We start from the raw sequence: 23,829 nt of genomic DNA on the forward strand, positions 1-23,829 counted from the left end.
GAAAAATTCATCTCCAAAGCTCATCAAGACCACTTCTATGATGTTGTGGCCAAGAAGAAGGTGATCCCCGAGGTCCCTTTTAAGCTCAAGAGAAATGAGTATCCGGAGATCCGACATGAAATCCAAAGAAGAGGTTGGGAAGTTCTAACAAACCCCATCCAACAAGTCGGCATCCTAATGGTTCAAGAGTTCTATGCCAATGCATGGATCACTAGGAACCATGATCAAAGTAAGAACCCGAACCCAAAGAATTATCTCACCATGGTTCGGGGGAATTACTTAGATTTTAGTCCGGAAAATGTAAGGTTGGCGTTCAACTTGCCAATGATGGAAGAGAACGCACGCCCCTACACAAGGAGAGTCAACCAGGTTGGACCAAGTCCTCATGGACATATGTGTGGAAGGAGCTCAATGGAAGATTGACTCAAAAGGCAAACCGGTTCAATTGAGAAGACTGGACCTTAAGCCTGTAGCTAGAGGATGGTTGAAGTTCATCCAACGCTCAATCATTCCCACTAGCAACCGGTCTGAAGTTACTATAGACCGGGCCATCATGATCCATAGCATCATGATTGGGGAAGAGGTGGAGGTTCATGAGATTATACCTCAAGAACTCTACAAGGTAGCTGACAAGTCCTCCACTATGGCAAGGTTAGCTTTTCCTCACCTCATTTGCCATCTATGCAATTCGGCTGGGATTGACATAGAAGGAGACATTCCCATTAAGGAAGAGAAGCCCATCACTAAGAAAAGGATGGAGCAAACAAGAGAGCCCATGCATGGAGCTCAAGAGACGCATGAAGCTCATCACCATGAGATCCCAGAGATGCCTCAATTGCATTTTCCTCCACAAAACTATTGGGAGCAAATCAACACCTCCCTAGGAGAATTAAGTTCCAACATGGGACAATTAAGGGTGGAACATTAAGAGCACTCCATCATCCTTCATGAAATTAGAGAAGATCAAAAAGCAATGAGGGAGGAGCAACAAAGACAAGGAAGAGACATAGAAGAGCTCAAGGACATCATTGGTTCCTCAAGAAGGAAATGCCACCATCACTAAGGTGGATTCATTCCTTGTTCTTAAATTCTCTATTTTTCGTTTTCTTTATGTTAAGTGCTTATCCATGTTTGTGTCTTATTACATGATCATTAGTATTTAGTAACTTTGTCTTAAAGTTATGAATGTCCTATGAATCCATCACCTCTCTTAAATGAAAAATGTTTTAATTCAAAAGAACAAGAAGTACACGAGTTTCAAATTTATCCTTGAACTTAGTTTAATTATATTGATGTGGTGACAATACTTTTTGTTTTCTAAATGAATGCTTGAACAGTGCATATGCCTTTTGAAGTTGTTGTTTAAGAATGTTAAATATGTTGGCTCTTGAAAGAATGATGACAAAGAGACATGTTATTTGATAATCTGAAAAATCATAAAAATGATTCTTGAAGCAAGAAAAAGCAGCAAAGAACAAAGCTTGTAGAAAAAAAAAAGAAAAAAAAAAGAGAGAAAAAGCAAGCAGAAAAAGCCAAAGCTCTTAAAACCAAAAGGCAAGAGCAAAAAGCCAATAGCCCTTAAAACCAAAAGGCAAGGGTAAATAAAAAGGATCCCAAGGCTTTGAGCATCAGTGGATAGGAGGGCCTAAAGGAATAAAATCCTGGCCTAAGCGGCTAAACCAAGCTGTCCCTAACCATGTGCTTGTGGCGTGAAGGTGTCAAGTGAAAACTTGAGACTGAGCGGTTAAAGTCAAGGTCCAAAGCAAAAGAAGAGTGTGCTTAAGAACCCTGGACACCTCTAATTGGGGACTTTAGCAAAGCTGAGTCACAATCTGAAAAGGTTCACCCAATTATGTGTCTGTGGCATTTATGTATCCGGTGGTAATACTGGAAAACAAAGTGCTTAGGGCCACGACCAAGACTCATAAAGTAGCTGTGTTCAAGAATCAACATACTGAACTAGGAGAATCAATAACACTATCTGAACTCTGAGTTCCTATAAATGCCAATCATTCTGAACCTCAATGGATAAAGTGAGATGCCAAAACTATTCAAGAGGCAAAAAGCTACAAGTCCCGCTCATCTGATTGGAGCTATGTTTCATTGATAGTTTGGAATTTATAGTATATTCTCTTCTTTTTATCCTATTTGATTTTCAGTTGCTTGGGGACAATCAACAATTTAAGTTTGGTGTTGTGATGAGCGGATAATTTATACGCTTTTTGGCATTGTTTTTAGTATGTTTTTAGTAGGATCTAGTTACTTTTAGGGATGTTTTCATTAGTTTTTATGTTAAATTCACATTTCTGGACTTTACTATGAGTTTGTGTATTTTTCTGTGATTTCAGGTATTTTCTGGCTGAAATTGAGGGACTTGAGCAAAAATCAGATTCAGAGGTTGAAGAAGGACTGCTGATGCTGTTGGATTCTGACCTCCCTGCACTCAAAGTGGATTTTATGGAGCTACAGAACTCAAAATGGCGCGCTTCCAATTGCGTTGGAAAGTAGACATCTAGGGCTTTCCAGCAATATATAATAGTCCATACTTTGGCCGAGTTTAGATGACATAAATGGGCGTTGAACGCCAGTTCTACGCTGCAGTCTGGAGTTAAACGCCAGAAACACGTCACAAGCCAGAGTTAAACGCTAGAAATACGTTACAAACTGGCGTTCAACTCCAAGAATGACCTCTCCACGTGGAAACTTCAAGCTCAGCCCAAGCACACACCAAATGGGCCCCGAAAGTGGATTTATGCATCAATTACTTATCTCTGTAAACCCTAGTAACTAGTTTAGTATAAATAGGACTTTTTACTATTGTATTAGACATCTTGGGACGTTTAGTTCTTAGATCATGGGGCTGGCCTCTCGGCCATGCCTGGACCTTCATCACTTATGTATTTTCAATGGTAGAGTTTCTACACTCCATAGATTAAGGTGTGGAGCTCTGCTGTTCCTCATGAATTAATGCAAAGTACTACTGTTTCTCTATTCAATTCAACTTATTCCGCTTCTAAGATATTCATTCGCACTTCAACATGAATGTGATGAATGTGACAATCATCATCATTCCCTATGAACGCGTGCCTGACAACCACTTCCGTTCTACCTTAGATTGAATGATTATCTCTTGGATCTCTTAATCAGAATCTTCGTGGTATAAGCTAGATTGATGGCGGCATTCATGAGAATTCGGAAAGTCTAAACCTTGTCTGTGGTATTCCGAGTAGGATTCAGGGATTGAATGACTGTGATGAACTTCAAACTCGCGAGTGCTGGGCGTAGTGACAGACGCAAAAGGAGGGTGAATCCTATTCTAGTATGATCGAGAACCTCAGATGATTAGCCGTGCTGTGACAGAGCATTTGGACCATTTTCACAAGAGGATAGGATGCAGCCATTGACCACGGTGATGCCTCCAGATGATTAGCCATGCAGTGACAGCGCATCGGACCATTTTCCAGAGAGGATGAAAAGTAACCATTGACAATGGTGATGTCCTTACATAAAGCCAGCCATGGAAAGGAGTAAGACTGACTGGATGAAGACAGCAGGAAAGCAGAGGTTCAGAGGAACGAACGCATCTCCATACATTTATCTGAAATTCTCACCAACGATATACATAAGTATTTCTATCTTTATTTTCTGTCTATTTATTATTTATTTTCGAAAACTCCATAACTATTTTATATCCGCTTGACTGAGATTTACAAGGTGACCATAGCTTGCTTCATACCAACAATCTCCATGGGATCGACCCTTACTCACGTAAGGTTTATTACTTGGACGACCCAGTGCACTTGCTGGTTAGTTGTATCGAAGTTGTGAATGAAAAACAATTTATTAAGACGTGCGTACAGAGTTTTTGACGCCGTTTCCTGAGATCACAATTTCGTGCACCAACGCAAGTGAGGAACCCCTCACTGGGCATTTAATGCCTAACCAAATAGCCATTCTAGCGCTGAACGCCAGTGAGGAACCCCTCACTGGGCGTTCAATGCCCACCAACCCAGGGAAGCTGGCGTTGAACGCCAGCAAGGACATCCTTGCTGGGCGTTCAACGCCCAAAAGCATAGAGAAATTGACGTTTAACGCCAGTAATAGTGCACAGCAAGGGCGTTTGACGCCCAATGAGCTCACAGAGCTGGTGTTAAATGCCAGTCCTAGCACACCCTTTGAGTGCTTAAATCCCACTCAAGAACCCTCTATCCTAGAACGAAAGAAAACCATAAAGACCATAGAGGTTCCTTTGAATGAACTTTTACAGTGCATGAGTTCTGATGACTACTCATCCTCGGATGAGGATGAAGACACTAGGGAAGAGCAAGTTGCTGGTTTCCTAGGAGATCTTATGAAGCTGAATGCCAAGTTATTTGGTACAAGGCCATTAGAGGAAGAACTTTCACTGCTTACCAAAGAACTCCATGCTTTGGTTCAGCAGAGGCTACCTCAAAAACTTCCAGATCCTGGACGCTTTCTGATTCCTTGCACCATATGCACCATGACCTTTGATAAGGCTCTGTGTGACCTAGGTTCAAGCATCAACCTCATGCCACTCTCTGTAGTGGAGAAGCTGGAAATCCTTGAGGTACAAGCTGCAAACATCTCATTAGAGATGGCAAACAAGACAATGAAGAAGTCATATGGCTTAGTAGAGGATGTATTGGTGAAAGTTGAAAACCACTACATTCCTGCTAACTTCATAGTCTTGGATATTGGAGAGGATGAGGATGACTCTGTCATCCTTGAAAGACCTTTCCTAGCCATTGCCAATGCTATCATTAATGTGGCTAAGGGAGAAATGGTTCTCCAACTAGAAGAGGACTATATCTTATTCAAAATGTACAATCCCAATTCTCCCTCTAAAAGAGAGATAACTGTGCAACACCTAGTGTTCCAACCCTCTCTTTCTGTGCAGAGCTTTACAGAGCCCCCAAACATCAATTCGAAGTTTGGTGTTGGGCAACCTTCAACAAGCTCTAAGCACAATGGTACTAAGAAAAAAGTACCTAAAGACTGGAGGAACAAGAAAGTTCTAACTGAAGGACTCTCACCTGGCATGAGAGTTGTCTTCACCAAGAATCCAGTCTTACCATATACAGTGAGTCGTGTCCTGTCTCTAGAGCATGTAGAGCTCATTCATGAGAAGACAGGAAGAAAGTTCACTGTAAGGGGCAAAAATTTGAGCCCATACTCACCTCCGTAAGGAACTAACCGTCAAGCTAGTGACGTTAAAGGAGCGCTTGTTGGGAGGCAACCCAACCTTAATTAATTATTATTTTCTTTTATTTCATTTTTCTTGCATTTTAGAGTCATGATCATATGCAGCATTCAGAAACAAAGGGAGAATTTCACAGCAGTGAAAACAGAACACTCTGGATGAAGTGTTAAAGTTGAACGACAGCCACGGAGCAGCCCCTGAGCATTCAAACGCCAGTGCAGAGAAGCAGAGAATCTGGATTCCCTAGCCTCTCAGGACTTGTGGGTCCCACATCATCTTCACCTACCTTACCTACCCCACTTACTTTCATACTTCCGCATACACACTTCCCTATAAACCCTAGCCCAATCACATTATAACTCCCACCAACCCCCACCCACTTCAAAAATCAAATTTTCCACCCAAACCCACTCTTTGGCCGAACCATACCACTCTTCTTTCCTATAAATACCCAACTTTATAACTCTTCATACACATACCTCTCATACACTCATAAACCCACAAGGCCGAGCCCTCTCTCTTCCTCTTTCTTCCTCCATTTTCTTCTTCTTCTACTCCATTCTTCTTTTTTCTTTATTTTTTCTCGAGGACGAGCAAAGTTTTAAGTTTGGTGTTGGAAAAGCATAGCTTTTTTTTCTTTCCATTACCATTCATGGCACCCAAGGTTGGAGAACCCTCTAGAAAGAGGAAAAGAAAGGCAATAGCCTCCTCTGAACCTTGAGAGATGGAGAGATTCATCACCAAACCTCATCAAGACCACTTCTATGAAGTAGTGGCAGAAAAGAAAGTGATCCTGAGGTCCCTTTCATGCTCAAGAAGAATGAGTATCCGAAAATCCAAAGAGAGATCCGAAGAAGAGGTTGGGATGTCCTAACCAATCCCATTCAGGATGTTGGGATTCTCATGGTGCAAGAGTTCTATGCTAATGCATGGGTTACTAAAAACCATGACACTAGTGTGAACCTAAATCCAAGGAACTGGATCACGATGGTCTGAGGAAGAATCTTAGATTTCAGCTCGAAAAGTGTGAGGTTGGCGTTCAACTTGCCTCTAATGCAAAGAGATCCTCATCCTTACACTAGGAGAGTCAACTTTTATCAGAGATTGGATCAAGTGCTCTCAAACATCTGTATGGAAGGAGCACAGTGGAAAAGGGATACCCAAGGCAAACTTATTCAACTAAGAAGGGTTGATCTTAAGCCCATAGTTAGAGGATGGTTGGAATTCATCCAAAGATCTATCATCCCCACTAGCAGAAGTGACTGTTGACAGAGCCATCATGATTCATTGCACCATGATTGGAAGTGAGGTGGAAGTACATGAGGTAATTCCTTAAGAATTGTACAAGGTAGCTGAGAAGCCTCACACCAACACAAGGTTGGCATTCCCACACCTCATCTGTCGTCTATGCAATTCAGCTGGAATTGTCATAGAAGGAGATATCTCCATTGGGGAGGATAAGCCCATCACTAAGAAGAGGATGGAGCAAATCAGAGAGCATGCATAAGAGCACGTGCAACCGCCTCATTATGAGATCCCTGAGATGCCTCAAGGGATGTATTTTCCTCCCCAAAGCTATTTGGATCAATGGCAGAATTCTCTTGGATAACTGAGCACTAACATGGAGCTATTAAGGGTGGAGCATCAAGAGCACTCCATCACCCTCAATGAAATAAGAGAAGATCAAAGAGCCATAAGGGAAGATCAAAGGGCTATAAGGGAAGAGCAACAAAGGCAAAGGAGTGATATTGAAGAGATCAAGCATCACATTGGATCCTCAAGGAGGAGCACTAGCCGCCACCATTAAAGGTGGACTCATTCTCTTTTACTTCTTTTCCTTTTCTGTTTTTCTGTTATGTTATTTGTTTTCTTATTCTAGTTTCATGATTGATTGGCGGATATTTTATACGCTTTTTGACATCATTTTCATATAGTTTTAGTAGTTTTTATTTAGTTTTTATTAAGTTTTTATAGGTTTTAGTGTTAAATTCATATTTTTGGATTCTACTATGAGTTTATGTGTTTTTAGACAATTTTAGGTATTTTTTGGCTAAAATTGAGGAGATGGAGCAGAAGTCTGATTCAGAGATAGAGAAAGTACTATAGATCTGACCTGCCTGCATTCGAAAGAGCTTTTCTGGAGCTACAGAAGTTCAAATGGAGCACTCTCAATGGCTATAGAAAGATGACTTCCAGAGCTTTCCAGAAATATATAATAGTCTACACTTTGCTTCGAATTAGAAGGGCCGAAACTGGCATCCAACGTCAGCTACTTGGCCCCTCTAGGCGTCCAGCGCCCAAAGAGCAGAGACCAATGTACAAACACCCAAAGAGGACCCCCTAGCTTGCGTTCCACGCCCCATAGACCTCATAACACGTGGATCTCATCAAAACTCAGCCCAAACACTCACCAAGTGGGCCCCAAAAGTGAATTTTAGCACTAAATAGACTATTTTACCCTTACTAGTCATCTGTTTAGTATTTAAAGTGTATTTTACATAATCATTAAAGGAGGATACTACCATTCAGCATTATTCACGTTTTACATTGTGTTTTTACCATCAGTATGAGTTTCTAAACCTCCTAGGTTGAGAGGAGGAGCCCTGCTAAGTCCTATGAATTAATAAAAGTATTACTATTTCTTCTCCGATCCGTGTTTGATCTGTTTCTAAGATGTGTAATCCGATCTTCCTCGTGGTGAATAGGATGATCTAACTAATTAGCTCTGTTCATCACATTAAGATGAATGTGCCTGACAAACACCCGCGTCTACTCGGGTTCGTGTGAATACGTGACTAGAAAGCACAAGCCAACAGTTATGTTTATACATCTCTCAGACGGTTAATCCATGACTTTGTTGGGGACTTCTCGAGACACCAGTTCAGCCGATTTCCAGGGAGATTAGGGTCTCCGTGGTATATGCTAGAATCCATAGAAGCAGCATTCTCTGATACAGAAGATTCAACCTTGTCTGTGGCACTTTGAGTAGGATCGCCAGGAGAATGACTTGCTAAGCGCTTCACCCTTCGTCAGATTGAATGACCACGGCCAATGGCGTTCAATCTGTAGCAGAGGAGATCAATGACCACGGCCCATGGCGTTGATCATATACAGCCTCCCATAGAAGAACGTCATTTACAAGCAGAAAAGACAGTAGTACCAGAGTTAATTCAGAAAGACAAAGCAACTCCGACTCTCAACTCTATTCCTATTAAATATCTTTATTTGTTATATGTCTTTATAGTTTCACAATAAAAAAACCTTCTGATCTGCCTAACTAAGACCTGCAAGATGACCATAGCTTGCTTTAAACCACAATCCTCGTGGGATCGACCCTAACTCGCTCAGGTACTGCTGTACGAGAGTGTGGGGTTTGCGTACACGCACCAAATTTTTGGCGTCGTTGCCGGGGATTGTTGAGTTTGGACAAACTGACGGATTGTGTTGCTCCCTAGATCAGGTAATTTTTTATTTTGTTAGCTTTTCTACTTTTATTTTCTTCTTCCTACTTTTCAAAAAAAATTAAAAATCTTTTTCAAAAATATTTTTCTTTTCTTTGTTCAATTTATGTTCTTGTTGAGTCTGTGATTTTTGCAAGAGTATAACTTTGATTTGAGTCTTCTATTTTTATTTTCTTCTTCAATTTTTTGAAAAATTCAAAAATTTTTTAAAAAATATTTTTATTTTCTTTGTTTAATTTTTGTTCTTTGTTTGAGTCTTATATTGTTGTTCTTGTTGAATTTTTCGTGTTCTTGGAGTCTTTCTTTCAAAAAGTTTTTTAAAAATAGTTTCTTTGTTTAATTCTTGTGTCAAGTCTTTAAGTTTGGTGTTTTTTTTATTTTTCTTTCAATTTTCGAAAATTTTGTCTTGGTTTTCTAAAAATTTTAAGTTTGGTGTTCTTTTTATGTTCTTGGGTTCTTTGAGTCTTTAAATTTTGTTCTTTGTGTTCTTGTGAGTCTTCAAAGTGTTCTTGAGTCTTGTATGTGTTTTGATCTTAAAATTTTTAAGTTTGGTGTCCCTTTGTATTTCCCTCCAAATTTTCGAAAATAAAGGGGTGCTAGATCTAAAAATTTTAAGTCTTGTGTCTTTTTTGTATTTTTCTCTTTAATCAATAAATTCAAAAATAAAAAATATCTTTTCTAACTAAATCCTAACCATAAATTTTGAAAATAACAATAAAAAAAATTTAGATTTCAATTTTTAAAATTTTATCTTATCATATCTTAGTTGTCAAGTTTTCAAAAATCAAATTTTTCAAAAATAAAAATCATATCTTTTTCAAAAATCTTATCTTTTTCAAAATCTTATCATATCTTTTTCAAAATTTAAAAATTTTACCTTATCTTTTTCAAATTTCAAAATTTTAAAATTATATCTTTTTCAAAATCAAATTTGAAAATCTTATCTTTTTCAAATATTTTTCAAATCATTTTAATTTCTTATCTTATCTTATTTTTAAAATTCAAATATTTTCTTATCTTATCTTTTATTTTTATTTTTATCTTTTCTTAATTAATATCTTATCTTCTCTCTCTTGTTTTGCAAAACCTCCTAACTAACTTTTCCCTCCTTAATTTTCGAAAATCATCTCTCTTCTTCTCTCTCTTCTATTTCAAAACTTCCTAACTAACTCTTCTCTTCCTTAATTTTTTGAAAATATCGCTCTTCTTCTCTCATATCTTTTTTAAAACAACCTAACTAACTCTCATCTCTCTTAATTTTTGAAAACTTCTTCCTCCACTCTCTCTTCTATTTTTGAAATTTAACATTTAAATTTTAAATTATTTTTAAATTAATAACCTAATTTTCAAAAATCAATTAATTAAATAAATAGAATAAAAAACAAAAATATTTTAATTCTTATTTACTCTTTTTATTTATACTGCTCCTCTTCTCACATCTATATTATTCAACTCTACTCCCCCTCTCTATTCTCTCTTCTCAACTTTTATCCTCTCTTATTTACTCTTGTCTACTATTTCCAAGGTATTTTTCTTTTACTTCTTTTATTTCTTTTCTGTCTTCTTCTTCTTTCTTCACATCTCACTGGAAGCTCTTTGATCCAAGTGACACAAAAAGCTTTATTGTGATTTTTTTCCCATCTTTTTCTTTCTTCTATTCTAACTCTAAGGAGGAGCTTCTTGCCTATTGGCATAGAGAGTCTTCTTCTTTTCTTCTTTTTTTCTTTTCTTCTTGTTTATGACCAGGAATAGGGATAAAGAACCCCTCTTGACTCCTGATCCTGAACCTGAGAAGACTCTGAGGAGGCGCCTACATCAAGCTAGAGCACAACACTTTAGAAGAGACCTTTCAGAAAGTTTTGAACAAGAACTGGAGGACATGGCCCAACCACAAGAGGAGCCTAGAAAGGTCCTTGGTGACTTCACCATGCCTACCTCTGACTTTTATGGTAGAAGCTTTGCTGTACTTGCCATTGGAGCTAACAATTTTGAGTTTAAGCCTTAGTTAGTCTCTCTTCTACAGCAGAACTGCAAATTCCATGGACTTCCAATGGAAGATCCACATTAGTTCTTAGCAGAATTCTTACAGATCTGTGATATAGTAAAGACTAATGGAGTTGATCCTGAAGTCTACAAGCTGATACTCTTTCCCTTTGCAGTAAGAGACAGAGTTAAATTCTGGTTGGATGCCTAACCTAGAGAGAGTATTGACTCTTGAAAAAAGCTAGTTAATGCTTTTTTGGCTAAGTTCTTTCCTCCTCAAAAGATGAGCAAGATTAGAGTGGAAGTTTAAACCTTCAAACAAAGAGAAGGTGAATCCCTCTATGAAGCTTGGGAAAGATACAAACAGCTGATCAGGAGATGTCCTCCTAATATGCCCTCAGAATGGTCCATCATAGTCATGTTCTATGATGGCTTGTCTGATATATCCAAGATTTCTTTGGATAACTCTGCAGGTTTAGGGTTTAGGGGTTAGGGTTTAGGGTCTGACTGGGATGCAAAATGCTGCTGGCAGTAATCAGGAAGCTTCTCTTGAAGAAGAAGCTTATGATCCTGATCAACCCACCATAGAGGAGGTGAATTATATGGGAGAACCCTATAGAAGCACTTACAACCCTTCATGGAGGAATCATCTTAACCTCTCACGGAAGGACCAACAGAAACCTCAGCAAGGTTTCAATAACAACCAAGGTGGTAGAAACCAGAATAGGTTCAATAACAAACCACCATTCCAATCTTCTCAATGGAATATGGAGACCTCTAAGCAGAGCCTTTATGACTTAGCCATTCTAGTCTCCAGCCTCCCGAAGACCACTCACAGTTTCATTAATAAATCAAGATCCTCCATTAGAAATTTGGAGGTACAGGTTGGTCAACTAAGCAAGAGGATCCCTGAGACTCCTCCAGACACTCTTCTCAGTAACATTGAGGTTAATCCTAGAGAAGAGTGCAAAGCCATAACCATAGAGGTTGAGGCCGAAACATAGGAGATTGGGAAGGTGTTGAACGCCAGTGAAGAAGCCTTCACTGGGCGGTCAACGCCCACAATGGCAGCAAGCCTGGCATTAAACGCTAGTGAGGAAGCCCTTACTGCGTGTTTAACACCCATCCTGGCAGAAAAGCTAGCGATGAACGCCAGCTAGGGAGCACTGGCTGGGCGTTCAATGCCCAAATAGGAAGGCTTTCTGGCATTGAACGCCAGTAAGGAACCCCTCACTGGGCGTTTAATGCCCACCAGCCCAGGGAAGTTGGCATTGAATGCCAGCAAGCAGATCCCTGCTGGGCGTTCAATGCCCAAAATGTTAGAGGGACTGGCGTTCAATACCAGTCAGGGTGGACAACAAAGGCGTTCAACGCCTAATAAGCTGACAGAGCTGGCGTTGAACGCCAGTCAAATCACACCCTTTGAGTGCTTAAAGCCCACTCAAGAACTATCTAGCCCAGAACCAAAGGAATCTATAAAGACAATTGAGGTTCCTTTGAATACACTTCTGTAGTGCATGAGTTCTGATGACTACTCATCGTCAAGTGAGGATGAAGACACTAGGTAGAGCAAGTTGCTCGTTTCCTAGGAGCTCTAATGAAGCTGAATACCAAGTTATTTGGTACAAAGCCTTTGGAGGAAGAACCTCCACTGCTCACCAAAGAACTCCATGCTTTGGTTCAGCAAGAGCTACCTCAGAAGCTTCCAGATCTTGGACGCTCCCTGATTCCTTGCACCATAGGCACTATGACCTTTGAAAAGGCTCTGTGTAACCTAGGGTAAAGTATTAACCTCATGCCACTCTCAGTAATGGAGAAGTTGGAAATCCTTAAGGTACAAGCTGCACACATCTCATTAGAGATGGCAGACAAGACCATGAAAAAGCCATATAGCTTAGTAGAGGATGTCTTGGTTAAAGTTGAAAACCACTACATCCCTGCAAACTTCATTGTCTTGGACATTGGAGAGGATGAGGATGACTGTGTCATCCTTGGAAGACCTTTCTTAGCTACTGCAAAAGCTTTGATTAATGTAGCTAAGGGAGAAATGGTTTTCCAATTAGGAGAGGACTACATCTTATTTAAAATGTCCAATCTTAATTTTCCCTCTAATAAGAAAGAGAGAACTGTGCAACACCTAGTGTGCCAACCCTCTCTTTCTATGCAGAGCTTTACAGAGCCCCCAGACATCAATTCTAAGTTTAGTGTTGGGCAGCCCTCAACAAGCTCTAAGCACAAAGGTACTAAGAAGAAAGTACCTAAAGGCTGGAAGGACGAGAAAGTTCCTACTCAAGGCCTCTCACCTGGCATGAGAGTTGTCTTCACTAAGAATCCAGTCCTACCACATACAGTGAGTCGTGTCCTATCTCTAGAGCATGTAGAGCTCATTCATGAGAGGACAGAAAGGAAATTCACTGTAAAGGGCAAAAATCTGAGCCCATACTCTCCTCCATAAAGGAGCTAAAGGTCAAGCTAGTGACTTTAAAAGAGCGCTTGTTGGGAGGCAACCCAAACTTACTCAACCATATTTACTTTCTTTCATTTTGTTTTTCTTTCAGTTGTCAGAGTCATGATCATATGCATCAGTCAAGAGATAGAATTTCACAACAGTGAAAACAGTGCACTCTGGATGGAGTGTCAAAGTTGAATGCCAGTGAGAAAGCCTTCACTGGGCGTTCAACGCCTCAAGAGGGGAGCATTGCTAGCATTGAACGCCAGCCAGGGAGCAGCCCTTGGGCGTTCAAACGCTAGTGCAGAGAAGCAAGGAATCTGGATTCCCTAGCCTCTCAGGACTAGTGGATCCCACAGCATCTTCAGCTACCCCACTTAACCCCACCTACTTTCACACTTTTCCATACACACTTCTCTATAAACCCTAGCCCAATCACATCCATATCACTTCTCCATGACCATCATAACTCCCACCTACCCCCACCCACTTCAAAATTGAATTTCCCACCCAAAACCCCCCAATGGCCAAAACCTAACCTTCCCCATTCCTATAAATACCCCTCTCCATCACCCTTCATACACACACAGCTCTATACACTAATACTCCCACACGGCTGAGCCTTCTCTCTCCCTCTCTCTATTTTCTTCTTCTTCTTCTCCATTCTTCTATTTTTGCTCAAAGACGAACAAAGTTTTAAGTTTGGTGTTGGAAAAGTATAGCATTTTTCTTTCCATTACCATTCATAGCATCCAAGGTTGGATACTCCTCTAGAAAGAGGAAAGGAAAGGCAGTAGCCAATCCCTCTGAATCTTGGAAGATGGAGAGATTCATTACCAAAGCTCACCAAGACCACTTCTATGAAGTAGTGGCTGAGAAGAAAGTGATCCCGGAGGTCCCTTTCATGCTCAAGAAGAATGAGTATTCGGAAATTCGAAGAGAGATCCAGAGAAGAGGTTGGGAAGTCCTAACCAATCCCATTCAAGAGGTTGGAATTCTCATGGTGCAAGAGTTTTATGCTAATGCATGAGTTATCAAAAACTATGACACCAGTGTTAACCCAAATCCAAGGAATTGGATCACCATGGTCCGAGGAAGAATCTTATATTTCAGCCCAGAAAGTTTGAGGTTGGCATTCAACTTGCCTCTATTGCAAGGAGATCCTCACCCTTACACTAGGAGAGTCAACCATGATCAGAGATTGGATCAAGTATTCTCAGATATCTGTGTAGAAGGCGCACAGTGGAAAAGGGATTTCCAAGACAAGCCCATTCAGCTAAGAAGGGTTGACCTCAAGCCCATAGGTAGAGGATGGTTGGTGTTCATCCAAAGATCCATCATCCCTACTAGCAACTAGTCAGAAGTGACTGTTGACAGAGCCATCATGATTCATTGCATCATGATTGGAACTGAGATGGAAGTTCATGAGGTAATTCTTCAAGAACTATACAAGGTAGCTGAGAAGCCTCACACCAATGCCAGGTTGGCATTCCCATACCTCATTTGTCACCTATGCAATTCAGCTGGAATTGTCATAAATGGAGATGTCTCTATTGGGGAGGATAAGTCCATCACTAAGAAGCGAATGGAGTAAACTAGAGAGCATACACAAGAGCCTGTGCAGCCGCCTCAGTATGAGATCCATGATATACCTCAAGGGATGTACTTTCCTCCCCCAAAGCTATTGGGATCAATGGCAAACTTCTCTTGGAGAATTGAGTACTAACATAGGGCAATTGAGTATGGAGCATCAAGGACATACCACCACCCTCAATGAAATAAGAGAAGATCAAAGAGCCATTAGGAAAGACCAAAGGGCTATGAGGGAAGAGCAACAAAGGCAAATGGATGATATAGAAGAGATCAAGCAGCACATTGGATCTTCAAGGAGGAGTACCAGACGCCACCCTTAAAGGTGGATTCGTTCTCTTTACACCCCTTTCCTGTTATTTTTTTATTTTCTGTCTGTTTATTTATCTGTTTTCTTGTCCTAGTTGCATGATCATTTGCATTGATGTCTTAAAGTTGTAAAATTTTCCATATATCTCTCATCATGCTTAAAATAAAATTTTTAATTGAAAAAAACTGAGAGATGCATGAATTCAAGTTTAAAATAAGATTAGTTTAATTATGTTGATGTGGTGTCATTTGCTTTTGTTTTCTCAATGTATGATTTAAACAGTGCATATTTGAAGTTGGAATTTTAGAATGTTGGCTCTTGAAAGAATAAGGAAAAAGGAAAAGTATTTGATAATCTGAAAAATCTAAAAATTGATTATTGAAGAAAGAAAAAGCAGCAAAAAGAAAAAAAAAGCACGTGGCAAAAGAAAAAAAATTATTATGCATGCAAAAAAAAAGAAAGAAAAAATGGCGAAGAGAAAAATATAAAAAGCAGAAAAATCCATTATTGCCCAAAAATGGAGGAAAAAGAGGACAGATTGAAAAAGCCAATAACACTTTAAACCAAAAGGCAAGGGTAAAATGATCCAAGGCTTTGAGCATCAATGGATAGGAGGGCCCAAAGGAATAAAATCCTGGCCTAAGCGGCTAAATCAAGTTGTCCCTAACCATGTGCTTGTGGCGTGAAGGTGTCAAGTGAAAAGCTTGAGACTGAGTGGTTAAAGTCGTGGTCCAAAGCAAAAAGAGTGTGCTTAAGAACTCTGGACACCTCTATCTGGGAACTCTAGCAAAGCTGAGTCACAATCTGAGAAGGTTCACCCAGTTAAAGTGTCTGTAGCATGAATGTATCCGGTGGTAATACTGGAAAACAGAGTGCTTAGGGTCACGGCCAAGACTCAGAAAGCTGTGTTCAAGAATCAAAATAAGCTTAACTAGGAAAGTCAATAATATCATTTGGATTTTAAGTTCCCAAGGATGCCAACATCTCTGAGTTTCAATGGATAGTGAGATGCCAAAAGTATTCAGAAGCAAAAAAGTACTACGTCCCACTCATCTGATTTTAACTAAGCTTCATTTGAAACTTAGAAATTTATTGTATCTTAATTTTCTTTTTTATCCTACTATGTTTTTAGTTGCTTGGAGACAAGCAACAGTTTAAATTTGGTGTTGTGATGAGCGGATATTTTATATGCTTTTTGACATCATTTTCATATAGTTTTTAGAAGTTTTTATTTAGTTTTTATTAAGTTTTCATAGGTTTTAGTGTTAAATTTATATTTTTGGATTAAACTATGAGTTTTTTATTTTTGGACAATTTCATGTATTTTCTGGATTAAATTGAGGAGGTGGAGCAGAAGTTTGATTCAGAGATAGAGAGAGCACCGCAGATGCTGTCCAAATCTGACCTGCGTGCATTTGAAAGAGCTTTTCTGGAGCTATAGAAGATCGAAAGGCGCGTTCTCAACGACTATGGAAAGCTGACTTCCAGAGCTTTCCAGCAATATATAATAGTCTATACTTTGCTTCGGATTAGAAGGCCCAAAACTGGCGTCCAACGCCAGCTACCTGCCCCCTTCCAAGCGTCCAGCGCCCAAAGAGCATACACCAATGTACAAACGCCCAAAGAGGACCCCCTAGCTGGCGTTTCACGCCCCAGAGACCTCATAGCACCTGTATCTCATCAAAGCTTAGCCCAAACACTCACCAAGTGGGCGCCAGAAGTGGATTTTAGCACTAAATAGACTATTTTACCCTTACTAGTCATCTGTTTAGTATTTAAAGTGTATTTTACATTATCATTAAAGGAAGATACTACCATTCAGCATTATTCACGTTTTACATTGTGTTTTTACCATCAGTATGAGTTTCTAAACCTCCTAGGTTGAGGGGAAGAGCCCTATTGAGTCCTATCAATTAATAAAAGTATTATTATTTCTTCTCCGATCCGTGTTTGATCTGTTTCTAAAATGTATATTCCGATCTTCATCGTGGTGAATAGGATGATCTAACCAATTAGCTCTGTTCATCACATTAAGACAAACGTTCCTGACAAACACTTGCGTCTACTTGGGTTCATGTGAACACGTGACTGGAAAGCACGAGCCAACAACTATGTTTATACATCTCTCAGACGGTTAATCCATGACTTCGTTGGAGACTTCTCGAGACACCAGTTTAGCCGATTTTTAGGGAGATTAGGGTCTCTGTGGTATAGGCTAGAATTCATAGAAGCAGCATTCTCTAATCCGGAAGATTTGACCTTGTCTGTGGCGCTTTGAGTAGGATCGCCAGGAGAATGACTTGCTAAGTGCTTCACCCTTCGTCAGATTGAATGACCACGGCCAATGGTGTTCAATCTGTAGCAGAGGAGATCAATGACCACGTCCCATGGCGTTGATCACATACAGCCTGCCATAGAAGAAGATCATTCACAAGCAGAGAAGACAATAGTACCAGAGTTAATTCAGAAAGACAAAGCAACTCCGACTCTCAACTCTATTCCTGTTAAATATCTTTATTAGTTATATGTCTTCATAGTTTCACAACCAACAACCTTCTGATCCCCCTGACTAAGACCTGCAAGATAATCATAGCTTGCTTCAAACCATAATCCTCGTGGGATCAACCTTGATTCGCTCAGGTATTACTTGGACGACCCAATGCACTTGCTGGTACTGCTGTACGAAAGTGTGGGTTTTGCGTACATGCAACAATGATCATTTGCATTGATGTCTTTAAGTTGTAAAATGTCCCATATATCTCTCACCTTACTTAAAATAAAATTTTTTATTGAAAAGAATTGAGAGATACATGAATTTTAAGTTTAAAATAAGAATAGTTTAATTATGTTGATGTGGTGATATTGCTTTTATTTCTGAATGTATGATTAAACAGTGCATGTTTGAAGTTGAAATTTTAGAATGTTGGCTCTTGAAAGAATAAGGAAAAAGGAAAAGTACAATTGGTAATATGAAAAATCAATAAAAATTGATTCTTGAAGTAAGAAAAAGCAGCAAAAAGAAAAAGAAAAAGCATGTTGCAAAAAAAATTATATGCATGCAAAAAAGAAAAAAAATAGCGAGAAAAAAAATAATAAAAAGCAGAAAAATCCATTACTGCCCAAAAATGCAGGAAAAGGAGGGCAGATTGAAAAAGCCAATAACCCTTTAAACCAAAAGGCAAGGGTAAAAGGATCCAAGGCTTTGAGCATTAATGGATAGGAGGGCCTACAGGAATAAAATCCTGGCCTAAGCGGCACAACCAAGCTGTCCCTAACCTTGTGCTTGTGGCATGAAGGTGTCAAGTGAAAAGCTTGAGACTGAGCGGTTAAAGTCGAGGTCCAAAGCAAAAGAGTGTACTTAAGAACTCTGGACACCTCTATCTGGGGACTCTAGCAAAGCTGAGTCACAATCTGAAAAGGTTCACCCAGTTAAAGTGTCTGTGGCATTATTGTATCCGGTGGTAATATTGGAAAACAAGATGCTTAGGGTCACGGCCAAGACTTTGAAAGCTGTGTTCAAGATTCAAAAAGAGTTGAACTAGGAGAATCAATAATATTATCTGGATTCTAAATTTTTATAGATGCCAACTATTCTGAGTCTCAATGGATAGTGAGATGCCAAGACTATTCAGAAGCAAAAAGCTACTAAGTCTCGCTCATCTAATTGTAAATGAGCTTCATTTGAAACTTAAAAATTTATTTGTATCTTAATTTTCTTTTTATCCTACTGTGTTTTTGGTTGCTTGGGGACAAGCAACAGTTTAAGTTTTGTATTGTGATGAGCGAATATTTTATACGCTTTCTGGCATCACTTTCATATAGTTTTTAGTAGTTTTTGTTTATTTTTTATTAAGTGTTTATAGGTTTTAGAATTAAATTCATATTTTTGGATTTTACTATGAGTTTTTGTGTTTTTGTACAATTTTAGGTATTTTCTGGATGAAATTGAGGAGCTGGAGCAGAAGTCTGATTCAGAGACAGAGAAAGCACTGCAGATGCTGTCCTGATCTGACCTCCTTGCATTCGGAAGAGCTTTTCTGGAGCTATAGAAGTCCAAATGGAGCACTCTTAAAGGCTATAGAAATCTGACTTCCAGAGCTTTCCAGCAATATATAATAGTTCATACTTTGCTTCGGATTTGAAGGCCCAAAACTGGAGTTCAACGCCAGCTACCTGCCCCTTCCAGGCGTCCAGCGCCCAAAGAGCAGAGACCAGCGTCCGAACACCCAAAGAGAACCCCCTAGCTGGCGTTCCATGCCCAGAGACCTCATAGCAAGTGGATCTCATCAAATCTCAGCCTAAACACTCACCAAGTAGGCCCCAGAAGTGAATTTTAGCACTTGATAGACTGTTTTACCCTTACTAGTCATCTGTTTAGTATTTAAAGTGTATTTTACATAATCATTCAAACAACAGACTAGAGAATAGCATATTTTTTTTTTCACTTTGTATTTTACATCAGTATGAGTTTCTAAACCTCCTAGGTTGAGGGAGGATCCCTGCTGAGTCCAATGAATTAATAAAAGTATTACTGTTTCTTCTTCGATCCGTCTTTGATTTATTCCTAAGATGTATACTCGATCATCATCGTGGTGAATAGGATGATCAGACAATCAGCTCTTCTCATCACATTAAGACAAACGTGCCTGACAAACACCCGCATCTACTTGGGTTCGTGTGAATACGTGACTGGAAAGCACGAGCCAACAACTATATTTATACATCTCTCAGACGGCTAAACCACGACTTCGTTGGAGAATTCTTGAGACACCAGTTCAGCTAATTTTCAGGGAGATTAGGGTCTCCGTGGTATAGGCTAGAATCCAAAGAAGCAGCATCCTCTGATCCGGAAGATTCGACCTTGTCTGTGGCATTTTGAGTAGGATCGCCAAGAGAATGGACTACTAAGCGCTTCACCCTTCGTCAGATTGGATGACCACGGCCAATGGCGTTCAATCTGTAGCAGAGGAGATCAATGACTACGACCCATGGCGTTGATCACATACATCCTGCCATAGAAGAGATCATTCATAAGCAAAGAAGACAGTACTACCATGGTTAATTCAGAAAGACAAAGCAACTCCAATCCTTAACCCTATTTCTATTAGTATTTTCTACCCCTTTTGCTTTATTCTTATTACTAATTTTAATCCTAATACAACTCTATATATTACATAAAATCAACAACTTTCTGATCTGCATGACTAAGACCTGCAAGATAACCATAGCTTGCTTCAAACCACAATCCTCGTGGGATCGACCCTGACTCACTCAGGTATTACTTGGACAACTTAGTACACTTGCTGGTACAACAATACGAAAGTGTAGGGATTTCTGCTACCACCGGGGCAGCCTTCGCCTGAAGGTCAGGAACAAGGACCTCATCCTCATCCACGGCAGGGACGATCTTCCCATCTACAACTACGTTATCCATGTTAAATAAGGTGAGGTCGAGGTCGGGTGCCAGAACGTGGACTTGGTCCTTCAAGTTCTCATACATCTGAGCCATCCCACCCACCACATGACCTTGCAACTCGGTATAATCATCATGCGTCGATTGAAGTCTCTCCTTCGCATCCAAAAGTTTACCATAAGCCCAAGTATAGCTCTCTTTGGCCTTCTTCGCCATCTCCTCCGCCAGCTTGGAAGCGGCCTCCGCCTTAGTGGCTCGGGCCTTCTTCTTCTCTAAAGAGGACTTTAAAGCAGTAACCCTCTCCTCCAACTCAGCCTTCAGCCCACTAACTCTCTCGAACTCAGCCTTGGCACTACCCAGAAAAGAACTGGTGGCATTAATAGGAGATTTCTCAGACTCCCTCGCCAAAACGGCGTGCAGACCAGCCATATTAACACAACTGCGAGCCATACATTGAAAGTACTTGCGGATAGATACGTCGTCAGTAGGAGCAGAGGCATAGTGCACAACGTAATCCTCACTCCAGGCCAGCCATCAAAGTTTGCATCGGTAATATCAACCAAACTATACGTCTTCTGCTTCTTAGTAGTAGGACCCAGAGGAGAAGAAGGAAGATGTTCCTCTAAAGACGGATCAGGAGAAACCAAATTAACTTGAGGAGTAAGGATGACCTTCCTGGCACCTTGAGAGCCGGTGACCGGCTTCTTCGGAGGAAGCTGAGAGGAACCCTCCTCGGCCACCTTCCTCTGGTGGTTCTGGGCGGCCACAATCTTTTTGGTCTTATGCAAAAATTTCATGGAGTCAAAAGCTGAAGCCATCTCTGAAAACAAAGAAAACACAAACATTATTAGAAACGTAACAAAATAGTTTCAAAAGTAGAGCAAGAGGTCGGATTCTACCTAACTCAGACCGGAGAAGGCTGGGATCCCCTAAGAACTTCTTCATGTCCAGCTGAGGAGCCCGACCCCAATGCTCCTTCAACACGCCCACGAAGGGCTGCTCCACCTCATCCAGACTCTCTAGGGTATACTTAGCCACTACAGGGTTCTCTTGCCACCAAAGGGGAAAGGCAAGCTCGTCATTCACATCTAAGAAAAAAGGATGGACATTCTCTACAGCTCGGATCTTAAAATAAAAATACTTAAAGTCATGAAAGGAGTCATCGAAAATGGCAAACGCCTTCCTACCTTGGGTGGCCCTAAAAGAGATCCAAGAAGCCTTTTTCTTGGTCACCCCAGCCTTAGTCAAAACAAACAGAAATAAGAAAAGTTGAATAGAAGGTCGGACACCTAGCTCACGACATAGAAGCTGAAAGATCTTTATAAAGGCCCAGGAGTTAGGATGGAGTTGAGTAGGGGCAAGGTTACAGGTCCAGAGGATATCAGTTTCAAAGGAAGTAAAGGGAAGGGTAATACCCAACTTGGTGAAAAAACAATCATAAACGTAAAAAAAGGAGCGCTCGGAACGACTTAAAGAGGGGTAGCACACCCTCTCCTCAGGGTCGGGGGCAACCAACTCATAGTTTTTTACTCTTTCCTATTCTCACACACCTTGTGGAACCTCCTAAACTTTTCACAGAACTCCCGATCTACTGGCGTTTAACACCAACTCTTGTGGCTCTTTGGGTGTTGAACGCCTATCATGCACCCCTTCACTGGCATTAAATGCCAGGTTCCTTACCAAGTTGGGCGTTAAATGCCCAGCAGGGCTATCCTTGCTGGCGTTCAATGCCAGAGTCCCTGCCCATTTAGGCGTTGAACGCCTAGTGAGGGCTTCCTCACTGGCGTTCAGTGCCAGGCTCTTGGCCAGTTTGGGCATTGAACACCCAATGAGGTCTTCCTAACTGGCGTTCAATTCCATCCCATTCTCTTCAGATTCGGCCTCTACCTCTATGGTGATGGCCTTGCACTCTTCTCTTGGATTTACTTCAGTGTTACTAGGAAGAGTGTCAGGAGGAGTCTCAGGGATTCTCTTGCTCAGTTGACCAATTTGTACCTCCAAATTTCTGATGGAGGATCTTGTTTCAGTTATAAAACTATGAGTGGTCTTAGAGAGGCTGGAGACTAGAATGGCTAAGTCAAAAAGGCTCTACTTTGGAGTCTCCATATTCCCTTGAGAAGATGGGAATGGTGGCCTGTTGTTGAACCTATTTTGGTTCCTTTCACCTTGATTATTATTGAAACCTTGCTGAGGCTTCTGTTGATCCTTCCATGAAAGGTTAGGATGATTCCTCCATGAAGGGTTGTAGGTATTTCCATAGGTTTCTCCTATGTAATTCACCTCCTCCATAGTGGGTTGATCAGGATCATAAGCTTCTACTTCAGAAGAAGCTTCTTGAGTGCTGCCAGCTGCAGCTTGCATTCCAGTCAAATGCTGAGAGATCATATTGGCCTGCTAGGTCAAGATCTTGTTCTGAGCCAATATGGCATTCAGAGGGTCAACTTCAAGAACTCCTTTCCTCTGAGTTACCCCATTGTTCACAGGGTTTCTCTCAGAAATGTACATGAATTGGTTGTTTGCAACCATCTCAATGAGTTCTCTAGCTTCTGCAGGCATTTTTTTTAGGTGGAGTGATCCACCTGCAGGGATGTTCAATGATATTTTGGACATCTCAGACAGACCATCATAGAAGATACCTAGGATAGATCATTCTGAGAGCATGTCAGGAGGACACCTCCTGATCAGTTGCTTGTATCTTTCCCGAGCTTCATAAAGGGATTCACCTTCTTTTTGTCTGAAGGTTTGAACTTCCACTCTGATTTTGCTCATCTTTTGACTAGGAAAGAATTTGGCCAAGAAAGCATTGACCAACTTCTCCCAAGAGTCTAGACTCTCTTTTGGTTGAGAATCCAACCATATTTTAGTTCTGTCTCTAACAGCAAAGGGAAAGAGCATAAGTCTGTAGACCTCAGGATCCACTCCATTGGTCTTAACAGTGTCACAGATTTGCAAGAATTCTAACAAGAATTGGTGTGGATCTTCTAGTGGAAGTCTATGGAACTTGCAATTCTGTTGTAGAAGAGAGACTAACTGAGACTTAAGCTCAAAGTTGTTAGCTCTAATGGTAGGTACAGAGATGCTTCTACCATAGAAATCAGAGATAGGCATGGTGAAGTCACCAAGAACCTTTCTTGCCTCTCCTTCATGATTAGGTTCGGCTGCCATGTTCTCTGCCTCTTGTTCGAAATTTTCTAAGAGGATTCTTTTGGAATGTTGTACTTTAACTTGTTGTAAGCTTCTCCTTAAAGTCCTCTTAGGTTCAAGATCAAGACTAAAGAGAGGCTCTTTGTCCCTGTTCCTAGTCATAAACAAGAAAAGAAAACCAAGGAAAAAGAATAATGGGAGCTCTATGTTCAAGAACAGAGGACTCCCTGTGAGATGTGAAGAAAAAAGAAAAGAAGA

The sequence above is a fragment of the Arachis ipaensis genome, chromosome B7 (genome assembly GCF_059453495.1).
Source record: "Arachis ipaensis isolate K30076 ecotype BB chromosome B7, ASM5945349v1, whole genome shotgun sequence".
Classification (NCBI taxonomy): domain Eukaryota; kingdom Viridiplantae; phylum Streptophyta; class Magnoliopsida; order Fabales; family Fabaceae; genus Arachis; species Arachis ipaensis.